At 50.9% G+C, this 19267-nt stretch overlaps 1 protein-coding gene across 6 annotated transcripts in view; it reads left to right on the forward strand.

Annotated features, from left to right (window-relative positions):
- The window catches only part of ITSN1 (intersectin 1), a 1645471-nt gene that overhangs the window by 1213516 nt on the left and 412688 nt on the right, over window positions 1–19267 (forward strand). The window lies entirely within an intron of this gene.

The raw sequence follows: 19267 nt of genomic DNA on the forward strand, positions 1-19267 counted from the left end.
TCATGCTGGTTTCTGCTGTCTCTTCTTTGAGCCATGCTGCTGTACAAATTAACTCCTCGATGTTAGTGTGGTTTATGGTGTATTGTGCACATAGTAGCATATAAAATAACAGGTAAAAAATGTAATAATAATGCATTCCATAGTACTAAATTGGTGAGCATGGGAGAAGTTAGTTCCACTCCACATCAGTAAGATAAAATGGGAACTTGTCATGGGAGCACAGGCAGCATTGTTGCATATATGATACCCATCCTGGTGCCCACTCAGTACAGGCTGCCAAGCATTTTCCCGTCCTGCCACTGTGGTATGCCCTCCCCCCGCTGATGTGCAGGGTTTGTTCTCGCAGGGCGCACTTTGGGGATCGGAGCTGCTGTGCAGTTCCACCAAGATAAGCTCTTCAGGGGCAGCACTGTATCAGAAGCGCCGGCAGGGGTCCGCACCACTTCTCTGCTTCCCTGGCTCCACCACGCCAGCGCAGGTCTCAGCGAATCAATCAGTTCTGGTCATGTCCGGGGGCAAGGGGTACACCCTGGGGGGGTTGGGGGGGGGGGGGGGGGGTAGGGCAGAAATCCAAAATCACCTCTGAAACTATTATGGAAATGTGTACGTATCATGGACAATCATTTATATGCGACTATTATTGTACCGCTGCAGTTGACTTCCCCTTCTCCATTGTTACACCTGGTTGCGAGGTTCTGTGGTTATGAAAAGACTATTCTTAGGAATGAAAGTAGTTTCAATTAGAGAATCCTTTTGGACTTCCACCTGGTGTGACTCTCTGTATTGAAAGACAACAGGCTTTGGGCGGCATAGCTTCTGGCATCTCTCATCCTGTGTACCATCTCCCTGTGTTGCCTGTACGGGCTCTGCGCAAATATTCCAGTGATTAATTTCTTGGAACGAGTGATAAATACTCGGGGCACAGGAGTAGTTGCAGGATGGACTTAGAAAAGTAATATGTATTCAAGGCCTAACTGAACAAGATCCTGCTTAGAAGCCTAATTCCATTCTGGTCCTTGTCTCCGGTAATTTTCATGATGGTCTAAAAGATGTGGAGTAGAGGCGCCATATGACCCTAGCCAAAATAAATAGAGGTGCGAGAGAATTTACTATAACTAGAGTGGAGGCAGGAGTAGTAAAAACAAGCATTGGAAATGCAATAGGGTTCGCATTAGGAAAGTTTGAGCTATTGGTCATAAATGAATTTTTTTTATTTAGGTGTTATTTTTTAAAATAGCTAAATTAATAGCTTTGTCATTTACAATGCCAATAGTTTTAACTTTCGCAAATGTGACACCTATAGCATTTGTATTGTAACATGTTTTGTATTTACGTGACTTAGATGTATTGATATTACAAATAACAATGGCTTTTAATTTTTTTAAATAATTAATACTTAAATAATTTATTTAATTTGTAATGGCAATAGCTTAAACTTTTGTAAATAACTTTTGTGAAGATTATGTTCAGTGTTTTTTATTGTGACGAAAATCCAAGAACAGAAGTGAAATATTAACATCTTTTTGTGATTTGTAATAAAGCGTGAAAGCTTGAAAACAGCTTGAAACATTGAAAGAATATATTTGAACCTGTGATTCTGTGGTTGCGCTGAGCGATGCTGTGGTTGCGCTGAGCGATGCTGTGGTTGCGCTGAGCGAGGCTGTGGTTGCGCTGAGCGATGCTGTGGTTGCGCTGAGCGATACTGTGGTTGCGCTGAGCGATACTGTGGTTGCGCTGAGCGATGCTGTGGTTGCGCTGAGTGATGCTGTGGTTGCGCTGAGTGATGCTGTGGTTGCGCTGAGCGATGCTGTGGTTGCGCTGAGCGATGCTGTGGTAGCGCTGAGCGATGCTGTGGTTGCGCTGAGCGATGCTGTGGTTGCGCTGAGCGATGCTGTGGTTGCGCTGAGCGATGCTGTGGTTGCGCTGAGCGATGCTGTGGTTGCGCTGAGCGATGCTGTGGTTGCGCTGAGCGATGCTGTGGTTGCGCTGAGCGATGCTGTGGTTGCGCTGAGCGGTGCTGTGGTTGCGCTGAGCGATGCTGTGGTTGCGCTGAACGATGCTGTGGTTGCGCTGAGCGATGCTGTGGTTGCGCTGACCGATGCTGTGGTTGCGCTGACCGATGCTGTGGTTGCGCTGACCGATGCTGTGGTTGCGCTGAGCGATGCTGTGGTTGCGCTGAGCGATGCTGTGGTTGCGCTGAGCGATGCTGTGGTTGCGCTGAGCGATGCTGTGGTTGCGCTGAGCGATGCTGTGGTTGCGCTGAGCGATGCTGTGGTTGCGCTGAGTGAAGCTGTGGTTGCGCTGGGTGAAGCTGTGGTTGCGCTGGGTGAAGCTGTGGTTGCGCTGAGTGATGCTGTGGTTGCGCTGAGTGATGCTGTGGTTGCGCTGAGTGATGCTGTGGTTGCGCTGAGTGATGCTGTGGTTGCGCTGAGTGATGCTGTGGTTGCGCTGAGTGATGCTGTGGTTGCGCTGAGTGATGCTGTGGTTGCGCTGAGTGATGCTGTGGTTGCGCTGAGTGATGCTGAGGTTGCGCTGAGTGATGCTTGCGCTGAGTGATGCTGTGGTTGCGCTGAGTGATGCTGTGGTTGCGCTGAGTGATGCTGTGGTTGCGCTGAGTGATGCTGTGGTGGTGCTAAGTGATGTTGTGGTGCCCCTGAGTGATGCTGTGGTGGTGCTGAGGGGAGCGGGACGAGAGGAGAGAGGCAAGAGGGTAGAGAGTAGATAGGAGAAGAGAGGTGAGAGAGAATGAGAGTGAGGATAGGGGAGAGTGACGAGAGAGTTGAGTGAGGACAGGGGAGAGTGAGGAGTGAGGAGAGGGGAGATGGAGAGGAGAGAGGGGAGTGAAGAGAGGGTAGTGAGGAGAGAGGGGTGTGGGGAGAGAGGGGAAAGAGGGAGGGGAGAGAGGGATTGGAGAGAGGGATTGGAGAGTGAGGAGAGAGGAGAGTGAGGAGAGGTGGGAGAGGGGAGAGTGAGGAGAGGGGAGAGTGAGGAGAGGGGAGAGTGAGGAGAGGGGAGAGTGAGGAGAGGGGAGAGTGAGGAGAGGGGAGAGTGAGGAGAGGGGAGAGTGAGGAGAGGGGAGAGTGAGGAGAGGGGAGAGTGAGGAGAGGGGAGAGTGAGGGGAGGGGAGAGTGAGGGGAGAGTGAGGAGAGGGGAGTGAGGGGGAGAGAGGGGAGAGGGAATAGTGGTGAGAGGAGAGTGGTGAGAGGGGAGAGTGGGGATAGTGAGGATAGTGAGGAGAGGGGAGATTGAGGTGAGAGAGGGAGGGGAGAGTAGTGAGAGTAAGGAGAGCGGAGAGATAAGAGGGGCCGCGCATCCCTCATTTCAGTTATTCTGTTGTGGGCAGGGGAGTATCTTTACTCACTATTGGTTGGTGAGAATATTAAAAGCGTTTCTGCGCAGAAGATTTTACGCCTCAGGAAGTAAAATATCGGATAAACACGTCCTGTTTGTTTGCAGCGTTTCTAAAAAGTGAAAAAAAGAGGCAGCTACAGTAAACAGCGCAGTCTTGCAAGGAGGCGACCTGCTGGGGACAGGGTGTCAGCCTCCTCCCCTCGAATTAGAGGCACAGCGTACTCATGAGTCATGGCGAGTGTAAAGAGCAATCTGAAAGAGACACGTTAGTGATAGATTCCTTACCTTAGAATAACCCCAGGCGTCAGACTGGATCCGGAAACTTTTGCGTAGCAGTACCCTTGCGCGTCGGTAGGCGTCGTCTGCGGCTCCGCGTCCGTCGGCGTCGTGATGACGTCATCGGAGTACTTAGACGCCGCCTCCGCGTGCTGACGTCAGTTCTTCTTTTTTCCGCGCCAGCCAGCGCAGATCTGGAAAGAGCAATTACCCAAGTCAATTTTTGACTAACTTTTTGGTCATTTTGATCATTCTTCGAAGTCTAACGACTCCGATCGGTGCCGTAGGGATGCTAGGATTTAAACACTGTGAGGAGTGCAACCGCACGATTTCGGTCACGGACCCCCACCACCTGTGTTTGACCTGTTTAGGCGTCGACCAGGACGACAAGGCCTGCTCCGACTGCCGGCCCTATCTTCGAAAGCCAGGCGGGAGCAGTCCCGCAGTCGACACGAACTCCGGCAGTCGGCCCCGCGCCGCGTGAGGTCCCGGTCCCACGGGAGGTCAAGGGACAGGTCGCGGGGACGGAGCCACCAAAGCTCCAGGAGTCGGCACCACTCCTCCGGGTCGAAGTCGTCGTCCGGTAAGAAGCACAAGAAGTCGAAGAGGCGTCATCGCTCTTCCGACTCCCCCCCCCCGACGCTCGCGCAATGCGGCCGGGGGTTCGGGTGACACCGCCCACGCGGCTCCTTCGGAGTCACGGGCGTCGCGTCCTGCCCCACACCCTCCGGTCCCTAGGCGAGACGCGACGCCGGAGGAAATTGAGCGCTTCCTCAAGGCCATGAGGTTCCTTTCTCCTCAGACGGGCTCCGCGGCGCCTCCGGGCCCAGCGGACCCGTCTGGGGCCCCTAGCGGGTCGGGGGCTTTGGCCCGGACGCCGTCGGGTGCTTCGGCCCCGGCGCTGCAGGGCCCCACGATCCCGACACCGCCGGCGCCTTCGGGCCCGGCGCCGCAAGGTCTAGCGGCCCCGGCGCCACCGGCGCCTTAGGGCCCGGTGCCACAGGACGCCGCTGGACCTTCCTCGGGCTCTGGATCGTCTCCGGTGGACCTTACGACCCCCCCGGCGTCGGTCCGTCAGGTGTCGCCGCCGGCGCCGTCCTTGGGCGGCGCCGGCCCCCGATTCCTCCTTTGCTCCGGGTCCGACGTCGGAGCGGCGCCGCTGGGCGCCGCATCCAACGCCGTTTGGAGATTTTCACTTCTACAAACTGGCCCCATTAATTGACAACCCTGAGTATCAGGAGATGGGTAATGAGGAGGATTGGGAGGGGTCTGAGGACCATCTGACCAGGGAGTGTCAGTCTCAGGACTGGGCAGGAGACCTTGGGGAGGCCAGTGGTCTTGACACCTCTCCAGACACTGGTTTTGTCTCTCCTCCTACCGTGGCTTCGGAGGAGGGGGCAACCTATAGTGTGGTGTTGACGAGGGCTGCCAAGGCCTTGAGCTCCCTGTCGCGGCCTTGAGGACTAACCTCCTCACTGAGGTCCTTAAACCGCAGTCAAGCTCGGCCGAGCCTCTGCTGCCCTTTAATGAGGCCTTTACCGACGTTCTTTTGGGCACCTGGTCCAGGCCCGCTACGGGTTCGCCCATAGATAGGAACGTGGCCAGACGCCACCGCCTGGCTCCGGGCGACCCATGTTTCCTGTCCACCCACCCCACCCCCGAGAGTCTGGTCATCCAGGCCTCCAATTCCCAGACCGCATTCCCGTCGGCTCCACCGGACAGGGAATCCAAGAGGTATGGGAATTTTGGATAGAAGATATTCTCCTCCCTTAGTTTGGGACTGCGGTCTTCCAACACCGCATGCCTCTTGGGCCGCTACACCCACTCTCAGTGGGAGACGGTGGCGGAAGTGCTGCCAGAGTGTCCGTTGGAGGTACGGGCCAAACTCGGCAAAGCCCTTGTGGAGGGCCGAGATGCAGCCAAGTATTCTATCCGGTGTGGGCTGGATACCACCGACTCGCTAGGCAGAGCGATGGCAACGACGGTGGCAGTGAGACGCCACGCCTGGCTGAGGTCCGCCAATTTTTCGGCAGATGTCCAGAACACTCTGATGGACATGCCGTTCGATGGCCGTTGCCTTTTTGGCGACAAGGCAGACCACGCGCTTGAGCGCTTTAAGGACTCCAGGGTTACGGCCAAGTCCTTGGGCCTCTCAGCCCCGCGCCAGCAAACGGCTGCTTTTCGCTCCTTTCGTGGCCACGGAAGGGGCGTCCCCACGCGTGCCGCCAGCCACTCGCCGCAGACTAACATCCAGCGCGGCGGCGGCCGTGGAAACCGCAGTGGAGGCGGTCGGGGACAACGGCGAGGTCAGTCCACACCTACCCCCGCAGCATCCGCCTCTAAACCTTCCTAGTCCGTGCTTTTCGGCCCATGTGACGCCAGTGGGGGGCAGGGTGGGTGCTGCAGATCGTCCGGAGGGGCTACTCCCTCCCCTTCGAGACGACCCCTCAAGCCATGCCACCGCAACACCACCGCGTGTCGGGGGATCACTTGCGGCTCCTGCCTCTTGGCCAAGGGGGCCATCGAGCTCGTTCCTGGGCCAGAATTAGGCCGTGGTTGCTACTCCCACTACTTTCTGGTACCCAAGAAGGGCAAAGGGGGCCTATGCCCTATCTTGGATCTGAGGAACGTCAACGGCTTCCTCCGGAAGGAGAAGTTCAAAATGCTGACTCTGGCTCAGGTCTTAGCTGCCCTAGACCCAGGAGTCTGGATGGTAGCGTTGGACTTGCAGGATGCGTATTTCCACATCCCGGTCCTGCCGGCCCACCGGCGTTACCTGCGGTTCACGGTAGGCCACAAGCACTTTCAGTTTATCGTGCTCCCCTTTGGCCTTACAAGCGCCGCACGGGTGTTCACGAAGGTGATGGCGGTGGTCGCAGCTCATCTGCGCAGGTTAGGGGTCTCAGTCTTCCTCTACCTCGACGACTGGTTGTTGAAGGCGGGCTCGCCCCAGACAGTCAACCACCTCCAGACTACGGCAGACCTCTTGCACCAGCTGGGGTTCTCCATCAATGTACCAAAGTCACACCTGTGTCCCTCTCAGAAGCTCCTTTTCATCGGAGCGGTTCTCAACTCTGCGCAGTTTCGGGTTTACCCACCCGAACAGCGGGTTCAGGATATACAGGCTCTGATTCCAATCTTCCAGCCTTTATCCCGGGTTTCGGTCAGGTTGACGCTGCGGCTTCTGGGGCTGATGGCTTCCAGCATCCTTCTGGTGCATCACGCCCGTTGGCGGATGCGGGCTCTGCAGTGGGACCTGAAGTTTCAGTGGACCCAGCATCAGGGTAACCTGTCCGACCATGTCCTGATTTCGGAGGGCACTGCGAGACAGCTGCAGTGGTGGCTCACGGACCGCTATTGGGTCAGCGGCAGATCCCTCTCCCTTCCCCAACCGGAGCACGTAGTTGTGACGGACGCGTCCCTCCAGGGCTGGGCAGGCCACATGGGGGAGGCGGAGATCAGATGCATCTGGTCTCCGGCGGAGTCCCGGCTCCATATCAACCTTCTGGAGCTGCGGGCGATTCGTTTAGCACTGAAGGCATTCCTCCCCTCTGACCGGGGGAGTGTAGTGCAGGTGTTCACGGACAACACCACCGCCATGTGGTACTGCAACACACAGGGCGGGGTGGGGTCGTGGACCCTCTGCCAGGAGGCTCTTCGCCTCTGGCAATGGCTGGAACATCAGGGCGTGACTCTGGTGGTTCAACACCTGGCCAGTTCTCTGAACGCCAGGGCGGACAAACTCAGCCGTCGGTGCATGATGGATCACGAATGGCGTCTGAACTCCGACGTGGCGCAAGGTCTCTTTCTGCGATGGGGAGAGCCTTGGTTAGATCTATTCGCCACCGAAGAGAACACGCAATGTCATCAGTTCTGCGCGTTGGAATTTCCAAGGCGGCACTCGCTCAGAGATGCTTTTCGTCGCGAGTGGAGTTGCGGTCTGTTGTACGCCTTTCCGCCTATACCACTTCTGCCCAGAGTGCTGAAGATGATCAGGCGCGACCGGGCACAAGTCATCCTTGTGGCTCCGGACTGGGCACGAAGATACTGGTATTCCGAGCTACTCAGTATGTCAGTCGATCCCCCGGTGCGTCTGCCTCTTCAGGAGGACCTTCTGTCGCAGCAGCAGGGGACGGTCCTCCACCCGAACCTGTCCAGTCTCCACCTCCATGCTTGGAGATTGAGCGGTGCCAGTTGAGGCCATTTGACTTGCCTCCTGAAGTTTGCAACATCATTCTGGCAGCCAGGCGTCCCTCCACAAAGTCGGTATACGCCTGCAGGTGGAACAGATTTGTGGCATGGTGCACAGCAAAGGCTGTGGATCCCCTTAATGCCCCTCTTTCTGAGGTTCTCCTCTTTCTTCTTTCTCTTGCCCAGCAGGGCTCTGCTCTGGGCACTATCAAGGGCTACCTTTCTGCTCTTTCAGCCTTTCTGAGGCTGCCTTATCAACTTTCTTTGTTCAAGTCCCCTATCGTTAATCGACTCCTGAAGGGCATCACTCATACGTTCCCTCCTGTTCCCTTAGTGATGCCTCAGTGGGACTTGAACCTGGTTCTGACATTTCTGATGTGCGCTCCCTTTGAGCCACTTCACAACTGCCCTCTTCGCCTTCTCACTTTGAAGACTGCCTTCCTGGTAGCCATCACCTCTGCCAGGAGAGTGAGTGAGCTCCAGGCTCTATCTTGTAAGCCTCCCTTCCTTTCAGTCCATCCGGACAAGGTTGTGTATCGGACAAGGTCCTCCTTCCTACCCAAGGTAGTCACGGCCTTCCACATTGGGCAATCCATCACGTTGCCCACCTTCTTCCCGCCTCCGCATCCCTCGAGAGAGAGGAAGAGAGGCTCCACCGTCTGGACCCAAAACGTGTGCTCTCATTTTATTTGGATCACACTCGCCAGTTCCGGGTGGATGACCAACTCTTTGTTACGTGGGCACTAAGAAAGGGAAAGCGGTGTACAAGCGGACCATCTCGTGCTGGATTACCTTGTGCATCCAGGCGTATTACTCCTTGGCTAAGAAGGAACCCCCTGTGGGGCTGAGGGCTCATTCCACTCGAGCCACAGCGACTACGACTGCCTTGGGCCGAGGTGTGCCCTTGCACGACATTTGCCAGGCGGCTACGTGGGCCTCGCTGCACACGTTTGCAAGACATTATTGCCTGGACAGTCAAGTCCGGAGGGATGGCTTCTTTGGCCGTTCTGTCCTTCAGGACTTTCTGGTGTGAATATTGGTTCGCAGACCCACCACCACGGGGTTGGTATTGCTGGGGTATCTATTCTAAGGTAAGGAATCTATCACGAACGTGTCTCTTTCAAATGCACAAGTTACTACTTGTGTAACGATATATCTGTAAGAGACATTAGTTAGTTATAGATTCCTTACCGACCCACCCATCCTCCCCGTTCTGCGAACCGATATCTAGGGTTAAGGTCATCCCCTTTTAGGGCCCTAGTTTCATGGCACCAGTGTTGTTTTTTGGCATAGCTTTGAGTTTCTGGCGCGGAAAAGCTGTGTCTAAGAACTGACGTCAGCACGCGGAGGCGGAGTCTAAGTACTCCGACGTCATCACGGCGCCGACAACGGACGCGGAGCCGCAGACGACGCCTACCGACGCGCAAGGGTACTGCTACGCAAAAGTTTCCGGATCCAGTCTGACGCCTGGGTTTATTCTAAGGTAAGGAATCTATCACTAACTAATGTCTCTTACAGATATATCGTTACACAAGTAGTAACTTGTGCAGCGATGGCGGATGGTTGTCAGCGCCTCTGGGCAATGGAGAAGGGAGTCTAGAATTCATCAAATGGAGCCTGATTTAACTGGTGCTCATCTAAATCACTCCAAGTCCTTCCAGTGGACTCTGCGCTATATAAAACAAGCTATGATTGAGGGAGGCAATTAGCAATTGGGTGGGGAAGGGGCATGCAGTTACAGGATCTAGGTAGTGAGAGACAGGCCAGCAACGAAGGGGAAGAAGCATGCAGCGACAGAAGTGAGATCGTGGTAGGGACAGGCAAGCAACAAAATAGAATGTGGACGCTGGACAGTAAAAAAAAAATTAAATGGATATTACAAGTGCAAGGCCAGTGGAAGGACACTGGATGCCGAAAACATTACTTGAGCCAGGCGCCACAGCAAGAACAAAGACGTGAAGCCAAGCAGGAAGCTGGAGGGAGGAGGCACTGACCAACAGGAAGAAAGGAAACACGAGTAACGTGGAAAACAACTAGTAGTAAGTAAAGGTAAGTAATGCCAGGGCTCTAACCCCTTTCATATTTTTTTTCTCGTAACAAGAGATTTTGCAATCGCCGTCTAGGCTTAGCTCACACTTCTAACGCACAAAGTCGAATCACACATTAAAGCTATACTATTTGTGCAGGCATTGGGAAAAGGTCAAAATCCTCCTAGGACGAGGAGAAATACGTAAAACTTGTACAGTCAGAAGGAACTACACTTCTCCAGTATTAGGGGTGTCTTTCATAGATTCACATGCCTGAATCATTCCCCGTCGTCGGAGTGGGAGTCCCACGGTACATAAAAAAGCAGTAAAATATACCATTTGTACATAGCAAATAACAGTAAACCCAACCAGGAAGTAAAGTAGCCCCAGCTACAGCAAATAAAACTTCCACATTAGTGACTATCCAAGTCATTATGTATGACCAAACTGCAGCCAATCAGGCCTCAGCTCCCACCAGAATGCTCTCCCCAGAGACCCAGGCTCTCAGATTTTTTACCGCACGTCGTGTGATAGGGAGTCTCTCTGAACTCTGCTCAGTTTTTTCTCTACTTGTGGAAGATTTACTTTTACCATGTCTAAATCAAAGTCCCTGTTCAGGGCCTGTGACTCTTGCGGAAAAGCAAGGCTGTTTAAGGAGGATCCGCATACTTGCTGCATCTACTGCTTGTACCCTGATCATCAGGCTAAGGAGTGCAAGATCTGTCGCACTTTTCCTCCTAAGACCCTCAGGGACAGAGAGGGTCGCCTGCTGCTGTGGCTTCAGCGAATTAAAGATAAGGATGCGCCACTATCTGAGGTAGGCAGTTTTGCCTCAGGGTCTTCTATGGGTTCTAGAAAGAGGATGGCTGAGAGTAAGGTGACTACTCCTAAGGCTAAAGTGGCGAAGCAGGCCCAGCTCGCCTCAGATGCTGGTGAGCCTTCTACTTCTAAAAGTAAGAAATCCTCTGAGAAATCTGTGAAGCCTACAGACTCTAAAAAGACTGCGTCTTAAGTGTCTCCTCAGAGACCTGTGACTAAGGCACCAACTGCTCTGCCGATTTCCTGTCGGGCAGCCTCTGCGATGACTTCTACTATGACTTTTTCCTCACCAAAACCGTCTATGGTGATGTCCTCAGCCTCCTCTCCAACTTATGTTCATGTCCAAATTCATCCCATCTCGTCGACGAAGATTGTCACACCTCTCGTCGACGACCCGACGTCGACGAAGCTAAAGCCAGCGTCGACAAAACCCTTGGCATCGTCGACAGCCTTACCGTCGACGAAGAAGACCTTGACGACGTCGACATCGTCGTCGACGAAGCTGCCGTCGACGATCCCATCGACGGCGAAGAAGACCCCGTCGACGGACACGTCGACGAAGTCATAGTCGACGGCCTCGTCGACGAAGAAGATATTTTCGTCGACGGCCCCGTCGACGAGGAAGGTAACCCCGTCGACGGTTCCCTCGTCGATGACGAAATCCGCCACATCGACGAAAATCAAACAGCCACTGCCGTCGACGGAGCTATTGTCCTCGACGACGAAGAAAACACCAGACAATGATTTAACCTTAGCACAAGAGAATCCTACAACACCAAAGCTGTCATCTTGCACAGATCTTCAGGTATGGTCAGCAAGGAGCACTGCCATACCGCTACCATCTCCTGCCACAACTGCGGCTCTATTGCAAAAGCGTTCATCACAGTCTACATCTATGTCACCACTAAAAATGCCTGACAGGCTCTTGGATTCTGAGGAAGATGGATCTGGTGATGAGCTATTTCAAGCAGCTGAGAGCCCATCTGACTTGCCTATACAAGTAAAGGATCAAGAGGATGAGGAACAACAGATACAAGCGCCTAGGTTAGAGAATACACCAACGCCAGGGATGCAAATGCCAATGGAACTTTTCCAAAATTTGCAGTATATGTTGAGCGATTATTATCGCCGTTTCCCGCCTTCGGAGTCAGGCGACTCTCTAATCGCTTCTCCGCAGCCTTGAGTAACCCAGTCTCCAGGGACTACGATGACCGAAGGAGAAGAACATGCTCGGCCTTCAACACCGGTCTCCTACGACCAACAGGAGGATGAGAATACTGATGAGGAGACTCATGAAGAAGGTGAATTAGATAAATCGGACTCATCGGAGTATGAAGATTATCAAGCGGACACACCTTCCCCCGATGAACAACCAAAAGCTGAGTCACCACCGGTGGATATTGCGAATTTCCATAGGATTATGGACAAGGCTACTAAGAGATTTCTCATTTCCATGGAGGCTAAACAGGATGATTGTTTCCTGTACGATTTTAAGAGTCTGTCTCAGAGGCAAAGTTGGTCTATTCCTATTATAGACTTTATTTGGAAAGAAGGTCTTAAGATCATGGCCACGCCAAATTCTTCACCTGCGGTATTACCGCGAGTGAATAAGAAATATAGGGCGCCTGCTTCTTCACCTGCTTTCCTGATCGGACAGGCAAAGACGGACTCAGTCATTGCGCAAGCAGCTCAGAAGAGAGCAAGGAACCCGTTATCTCCGATCTCGACTCCTACGGACCGGGACGGAAGGCGACTCGATACTATTGGCAAAAAGGTATCGACTATTGCAGCGACCACAGTTAGAGCTGCTAATTCGCTGGCGATTCTCGGCAGGTATGATAGGCAAATGTGGTCCGACATATCGCCGTACATTCAAAAACTGCCTGAACCGGACCGCACCGAAGCCACAAAAATTCTGCAAGAAGGGGAGTGTGCTTCGTCGGAGATCATTGACGCGGCAGTGGACGTGGCTGCCACAGGATTCAGACAATTGGCAGGAGCTGCAGTACTTAGAAGGGAGGGATGGTTGAAATCTACATCCTTTAGGCAAGAAGTGCAAGCCAAGGTACTAAATATGGCTTATGATGGCGAGTATCTCTTCGGCTCGCATGTGGAGGAAGCTTTGCAAGCCATTAAGAAAGATACGGAAACTGCACGGTCATTAGGTACTCTGCAGTACTGTCAATCTTCCTTTCGTGGTGCTAAAGGAAGGGGTAACTTCTCAAATAGAGGAGGATATTACCAGCAACGGTCATATACAAACAACCAGAACAACCAGAGGTACCAGCCATATAAACAACAACCTTACGGCCAAAGACGAAATAATTATTCACAGCCCCGAGGAAAAACAACATATCGGGGCAGAGACAACGCTAACAAAAAGTGAGGAACGCATCCTGCCACCACTTTGCCCCAGCCAGAAACTAATTGGAGGAAGAATATCCCTACATTGCTCAGAATGGTCAAAAATTACCACAGACAGATGGGTCCTGGATGTGGTTTCCAAGGGCCACATATTGGAATTTATAAAAACCCCTCCAAATTCACCCCCAAAAGGACCGCCCCCAGCACATCTCAGGGAGCTGTTCATCCAAATCAATACAATGATTCGAAAAGGGGCAATCGATAAAGTACCTCAACATCAGAGAGGGAAAGGATTTTACTCTCGTTTTTTCTTGATACGCAAGAAATCGGGGGAATGGCGCCCCATCCTCGATTTGCGTGCCCTCAACAAATACATTAAAAAATTAACGTTCAGAATGTTGTCACTCCAGGAGATCCTCCAGTTTCTGACAGAAGGGGACCACATGGCAACACTCGACCTTCAGGATGCTTACTTCCACGTACCCATCTTCCCCAGGCACAGGAAGTTCCTAAGGTTCAGAGTGGCTGGCAGGGATTTCCAGTTCAAGGTGCTTCCCTTTGGACTACGCTCAGCCCGAGGGTATTCACGAAAATGTTGGCACCTGTAGCGGCCCACTTACGGTTACAGGGTATTCAGATATACCCATATCTGGACGACTGCCTTATCAAGGCCAATTCCTACGCCACAGCAAGCAAACATGTCCAGAAATGCCTTTGCCTGCTTCAAAGTCTAGGTTTCTCAATAAACTTCAAGAAATCAGCTCTGGTACCATCTCAAAGAAAGTCTTTCCTAGGAGCAACGCTGGATTCCAAGCTCGCTCAAGTCTTCATTTCAAACGAAAGGCAAGAGAAAATTCAGGAGATGGCGATTGCACTCCTCAGAAGAGAGTGCGTTTCAGTTCGGAAATTCAAATCTTTCCTAGGGATGATCTCATCGTGCATCCTCCTCACTCCGAACTGTCGTCTGAGGATGAGGCCCTTACAAGAGGAACTCAGTCACCAATGGGTGCAGGTATCAGGTTCTTTCGAGGATGTCATCGCCTTAACGCCTCGAATGAAGAATGCAATCCTGTGGTGGAGTCAAGAACGCAACCTGCAGGTGGGCTGTGCTTTCCTCGCAGACGTCCCCAGATTCATCTTAACCACGGATGCCTCGCTAGAAGGTTGGGACGCTCACCTTCAAGGGATGACGATCAGTGGCAAATGGGACAGACAGCAAAAGAAATGGCACATCAATCTGTTGGAATTAAGGGCCATTTTCCTCGCCATCAAATCTTTTCAAGCGACACTGGAAAACTCGTCCGTGTTGATCCGAACAGACAACACGACGAGCATGCATTACCTGAACAAGTAGGGGCGCACAAGATCTGCCCGGTTGTCCCAGCAGGCTCAGGAGATCTGGAACTGGGCTCTGGATCACAACATCAACTTGACAGCAGTGCATGTTCCAGGAGTAGCCAATGTGCTAGCAGATTCCCTGAGCAGATCCAAGGGCAGCACTCACGAGTGGGAACTGCATCAACCAGCACTGGATCAAATCTTCCAGAGATGGGGTCGCCCCGATCTAGATCTCTTCGCGACCTACCAGAACAAGAAATGGACTCATTTTGCGAGCTGGATTCCCCACAGAGTCTTGCGGGGACGCTCTGTCAATGAACTGGGAACGGCTATTTGCCTACGCCTTCCCTCCAATTCCATTAATTCCCAAAGTCATCAAGAAAATGAGGAGGCAACCGTGTCCAATGATTCTGATCGCTCCACGGTGGCCCCGACAATATTGGTTCACACAGCTTCTTCTCCTCTCAGAATGCGAACCAATTCAACTGCCTCAAATTCCGGATCTTCTGACACTTCAAGAAGGCTGGGTATATCATCCGGACCCTCATTCTCTGAAATTATCAGCTTGGCTCCTCAACACCATGAGTTTGCACACTTGAACATACCACAAGACTGTCAAGAAGTCCTGGCCAATGCTAGAGCGCCTTCAACGAACAAAACTTACAAGCTTAAATGGAAGCGTTTTTGTGCTTGGTGCAAAACTATGAATTTACATCCCATGTATGCTGAACCGGAAAGGATTTTACCCTTCTTTTTACACTTGGCTAAAACAGGATTGGCACACTCAACACTTAAAGTGTTTCTAGCGGCTATATCCCAATACCGTCAAGATGGTACGAATTCGCTATACTCCTCAAGAATAATCCAGCAATTCTTTAAGGGTTTATTTCGCATGTTTCCACCAGTACGTCGGCCACCTCCATCCTGGCATTTGAATATAGTACTAGCTCAACTCATGCGCCGTCCTTTTGAGCCGATTCATAAAGTTGATCTGAAGTTCATCACTTGGAAAGTCGCATTACTGCTGGCGTTAGAATCAGCCAGAAGGGTTAGTGACATGCAGGCGTTCACGTCTAAACCACCTTTCTTACAATTCACAAATGACTCAGTGATACTGCGCACCAACCCGAAGTACATGCCCAAAGTACCATCGGACTTTCATTTAAATGAGCCAGTAATACTTAAGACGTTCTTTCCAAATCCGCAGACACCAGCTGAACGACGGACTTTACACTCATTAGATATCAGGAGATGTCTTAAGTTTTATCTTTCAAGGACAGCTGCCATCAGGAAAACGGATCAGCTATTTGTTGCGCATGGCAGACCGAGACAAGGCTGTGCAGTGACAAAGCAAACTATCGCTAGGTGGGTCTCTTCAACGATAGGGCTCTGCCATCAACAAGCAGGTAAACCCTTACAGACCTTACCTAGAGCTCATTCTACGAGAGCAGTCTCTTCTTCAACTGCTTTATTTGCTGGGGTGCCTCTCCTGCAAATCTGCAGAGCTGCAACATGGTCCAGCAGGCACACATTCACGAGGCATTACTGTCTGGATTCTTCAAGCGATACCGATGCCTCGGTGGGAAGAGCAGTCCTGCGTAATCTTTTTCAATAAGGTGAGCCTCTGCTATTCTCTCCCACCTCCTCTTGCTCTTTTGACGCCTGATTATGTTATTGCTTTTCATTAGGTTCATGCATGGATACTGTGTACCTTGGCGTCCAAGAGCTATGTATTGTATTACTGCTAACTACTCTGATTCAGGCATGTGAATCTATGAAAGACACCCCTAATACTGGAGAAGAACAATAGTTACTTACCTGTAATCTGTGGTTCTCCAGTATTGGTGTCTTTCATAGATTCACATGCACCCACCCACCTCCCCTCAGTCTCACTCAGGCTATTTATATCTATACTTTTACTCTGGTACACTCCGGTGCTACAAAATCTGAGAGCCTGGGTCTCTGGGGAGAGCATTCTGGTGGGAGCTGTGGCCTGATTGGCTGCAGTTTGGTCATACATAATGACGTGGATAGTCACTAATGTGGAAGTTTTATTTGCTGTAGCTGGGGCTACTTTACTTCCTGGTTGGGTTTACTGTTATTTGCTATGTACAAATGGTATATTTTACTGCTTTTTTATGTCCCGTGGGACTCCCACTCCGACGACGGGGAATGATTCAGGCATGTGAATCTATGAAAGACACCAATACTGGAGAACCACAGATTACAGGTAAGTAACTATTGTTCATGCATATTAAGCCAAACAACATCTATAAACACAGCCCGTGACAAGACTGAGCTATACAAGACTTATGTAAGCACATCCGTAGGCCAAGCAAAATCCACGACAACGGAGAATCTCCATGTGAATGGAGCCAAACAACTACACAAAGCAATGCTAAATCTATAGACAGCGAAGTCAACACTGTACAAATGTAAAATAAAATGTGCAACCAAAGTCAACACATGAAACAAGCCCTCTGCATTGCTGTGGTGGGGAGGGGGGGCGAGGAGAGGCAAGAAGGGAAGAATAGGGGAGAGTAAGGGTGACGAGACGCACGGGGAGCAGCAGCCTTTGATGTGCCAGCCTGCCGTGGGCAGTGAATAATTAGGGGAGGAGAAATGTCAGAGGGCACGCTGGGGGAAGCTTGTGGGAGGGAGGCTGGTGGCTTTGATGCGTGCACGCGCTTTTTTCACAGGCACAGCATCAAATCGCCCGTTTGGTTAAGCTCTCGTTAAGCCCCAATATGTCTCGACATCTGCAATGCGCAAGCGCATTGGCAGAGGTCGAGCCCTAATAATATGGGCTGTAAGGCAGGTCATTTCAGGTATGCCCTAAAAGTAAAAAAAAAGTGGCGCAAAATAGGCCACTTTAACACATTTCGACATGTATATAACTGAAGTAAACACTTGTGAATAATATATGTAATTTTTTCTTTTATACACACATGTTGAATACCAAAAAAGAGTTGTGAAACAGACAAGAAGGATGCACAGCAGATTTCGCATACATGCTGTGTTGAACTAGGGCACTCTTATTGGAGCAGCAAATGACAAATATGTGGTGAGACTGGCCCATGCAGTAATAGGTATAAGTCCTCTGTCCTTGCAAACTGTTACCCAATCTCATCTCGGCATTGCCAGGAGTTTACCACTTCTTCAAGAAGGCTGGAGCAGAAATTATTACAAATAGCAGGGGCATGTAGCAAGCCGTACCATGCTGAATTCTCTGGGTCTCTAATTGTCAGATGTCACCTGGGCTTGCAATGTTACCTCAGTGCCAGCCAGGCGTGGGCCTGAATACTGTAGCCATCGCCAATGTGAAGTGAGAAGAAATGTGTTTTCTAAGCACAGTTTTGATGTTTGCAGGGCGTTCTGGGTAAGAAAGTATGTTGTGGGATCCATAGTCTAGGGTTGGTACGTTTGCTTGGGTGCGTGCGGAGCACAGCCCCATATATGCCAGGCATTCACTGCCACAGAAGTCTATCTTATCCAAACTTAATTTCTTCTCTTCTCATAGTCGTGCTTTTTTTTGCCTTCCTTACCCTGTGCAATAGACCCAACCACACATGTGCAGTGGAATTTAGTATCTGGCAGAACATGGAAGCAGTTAATGGGAGGACATCTGTTAATATCTATTGAATTTCTCTATATTACTGGTTTCCAATTGTAAGACAGTGTGCACAAAAACAAATTTTTATAAAACACCTTCAGAATTACCAGGTGTTATGATTAATTCGAAATCCAGAGTAGTACACAACACCTAACCCTAAACTATATCCTTGTCTACATTTAAAAAAATTCCTTCCTTTCCTTAACACAATTTGTAATTCAAACTTTCTTTACGACATGATGCATGGTGGATTCACAAAAATCATTGTGAGCTGCTGCTTCGTTGATAGCCCTGGCTAGCGTGGTATTTTGGAGAACCAACAAACACTATATATTTCTGCAGCTTGTATATTACTTTTGTTGATGGGCCTTAAGTGAAACAAATGAGAAACTTCACACCTCTTTTTCCATCTGACTATCACTGTTTTTTATTGTTTTATTTAATTGATTAGTTTCTTTGAGAAAGACTTTACCGAGCTACAGAATTTTGTCTAGTTTTCTGAAATGTATAGCTTTCTAGGTTGATCCATGGGTTCCACATCTCATTGCCACACTATTAACTAGGAGTAGTATTAGGAAATTTTGACCACCACTGAAAAAAACTGGTGAAAAAAAATTGCCCCCCACTCTGCTTTTTCTGAAATCTTGGGAGGAGACTGGTCTTAGCCCAGCAAAGTTTTGTTGATTTTTTTTTTTGTTGTTGTAATATTTTTGTCATTTTTGCAATAAAATCACGTTACATTGTATTATGCATAGTGTAGCGACATTAATGCTGTTGTTCAACCAAAGGACATACATCCTGCACTCGGCGGGGATAGCGGTAGTTGCAGTCCACTTGTTTTCTCTGTGACGTCGAAGGGAGCTGGGGAGAATAAGCCTGGGTTGTATTGAAAGGTGGGAATCAGGGCATGGGCATCGTGGAGGGCGTCTGGGTCATGTCAGCAACAGTCTGTAGGTGTAGCATAGCATTGTTTAAGGGCTATCTGTTGGACGACGTCGCCAGGTGCAGTGTACAGTGCAGTGTGTAGTGGAATACTCGTACATCTCGTGATGGTCGGGGTAGTGGGGGCTGTGTCATGCGTGCTTTTTTGTGAGGTTCGTGCTGCCAAGATAGCAGAGTCGTGTTGAGAGGCGTTTTGATCGGTGCGCCTGTGCGATTGTTTAAACTAGTGGGATAGCATGGCCCACTCCAATGATATCGGATGTTTTCGTAGACCCTTTGCTTCCTCCTCCCTCAGGGTCTCCCATGCTTCTATCGGGGGCCTAATGCGGCTCGCAATTCATGGCGA

Source organism: Lissotriton vulgaris, chromosome 8 (genome assembly GCF_964263255.1).
Source record: "Lissotriton vulgaris chromosome 8, aLisVul1.2, whole genome shotgun sequence".
Classification (NCBI taxonomy): Eukaryota; Metazoa; Chordata; class Amphibia; order Caudata; family Salamandridae; genus Lissotriton; species Lissotriton vulgaris.